Source organism: Geospiza fortis, unplaced genomic scaffold (assembly GCF_000277835.1).
Source record: "Geospiza fortis unplaced genomic scaffold, GeoFor_1.0 scaffold229, whole genome shotgun sequence".
In the NCBI taxonomy this organism is placed as follows: Eukaryota; Metazoa; Chordata; class Aves; order Passeriformes; family Thraupidae; genus Geospiza; species Geospiza fortis.
This window is the reverse complement of record NW_005054357.1, coordinates 3,327,034-3,328,594: the sequence shown is the minus strand read 5'-3', so window position 1 is coordinate 3,328,594 and position 1,561 is coordinate 3,327,034. Positions and strand designations below refer to the sequence as shown.

Below are 1,561 nucleotides of genomic sequence, written 5' to 3'. Positions count from 1 at the left end.
CACTTTTATATAATAATACATGCCTCAAGATGCCCCTAAATTAAAGTCTGTGTTATTAATGTCTGCACTTTTCAGAGTCATACATTCATCTGTTCACTGGAACATTAGTTTTTTAAATTATCAGCACACAACAATTCCATCAGACATTTATAAAATATTTCATTTTAAACTAAGCTAGTTTGGATACAAGCTGACAAAAAAAAACTCACAAAAACGAACAACAAAACACCAGAAACCATATAAGTTACTTCCCACTTATGTCGATGAAGGTTCCTGCTGCTCATAAGTGATTGACAAACTCAAGTCTCTGGTTGTCAAAACAGACTGCTCTGATGGTACCTGCCTTTCTAAATTTCCCTCCAAGCAGCCTGTCAGGCTGTCTGCTTTGACAGACCCTTTTCTAGGACAGGAAGGCAAAGCCATAAGCTATCACTGGGAAAGGAAAACGTGCCTGATAACGTCTGCTTCTATTTATGTTAGTGGGAACCATAATTTCATTATCAGCATTGTGTATTAATGCACTGAGGAAAGCCATGGAGCTCCTGGTGAAGCTTAGAAACTGGCAATAATGTACCAACTGCTCCTGAACACAGGTTATTTATACAGCCATGAAATCCCATATTAGCTTCATTGACTTCAAACGCAGCAATACAGACATTTATAGCTGACAAAATTAACCACCTCCACATCCTCATAAGCCTGAAAGAAGTACGAAAACATAAGTTTAGGAATACATTAACTTCTGCCTCAGAGTATTCCTGTATTATCTCACAATTCTATAACCAAATAATGTGAATAGAGTATAAATGCTGCATTTATCTTCCAGCAGAGTCATTAAATGACAGTATTGGTACACCAGTTACAATGATTAAAGCAGCTCAACTGCAATCCAGGTTACTTTGAACCTTTTAATTATTTTTGCAAATTTTTAATTTTTCCCCCACTTCAGCCATTTTCAATATGGCAAAAAAGCACAGAAAACCGTAGCTTCTGCTGGAGGAACAAATGATTTGTCACGCATACTTGACTAAAATGTATAAAAATAAGAGATACACTCTGGACAAAAAGGCGTGCAGAGGTAAACAAAACATTCCCAATTCCTAGGGGGAAAAACCAAAACCTGCATCAGTTCCCTGCTTTAAAACAAGGCAGACCTCACAATAGCTTTTGAAGACAAAACCTGACACCAGGACATTCCCAACCATCAAAGCAAATTAAATCCCAGCTACACCAACACCGCACCCCCGGCATGAAACCCTACCCACTCTGTGGGTGTAATCCAACAGCCAAAACAATGCCAGGGTGGAAAAACTAGCCCAAGTCAGGGAGATCCTGTGCGGTTTCACCATCGTTTGTCCCCATGCACAGGGAGCCGCAGCCACCTCGCTCTTCCCTCAGGCACGACAGACAAAAGAGCCACAACCCAGGGCGGAGAGGTGTCCCGGGGACGGGTAGGGCTCTGTCATTATTTTCCCTCCGTCTGTGTTGTTCAACGCGACACAGGGACGAGTTTTCTCACGCAGAAGCAAGCAGAGCCCCTGGAAAAAACAACAGCAGGCAG

The 1,561-nt window shown here is 41.5% G+C and overlaps 1 protein-coding gene across 2 annotated transcripts in view; it reads right to left on the bottom strand.

Annotated features, from left to right (window-relative positions):
• Window positions 1-1,561, bottom strand: part of RC3H1 (ring finger and CCCH-type domains 1) — a 61,890-nt gene that overhangs the window by 59,677 nt on the left and 652 nt on the right. The window contains exon 1 of one of the 2 annotated variants that reach the window (XM_031059168.1): window positions 1,262-1,312. The exons of the other annotated variant lie outside the window; for it this stretch is intronic. The gene's annotated coding sequence lies outside the window, so the exon portion shown is untranslated. Of the gene's footprint in view, window positions 1-1,261; window positions 1,313-1,561 lie in introns of those variants that run through there. 2 annotated transcript variants of the gene reach the window in all.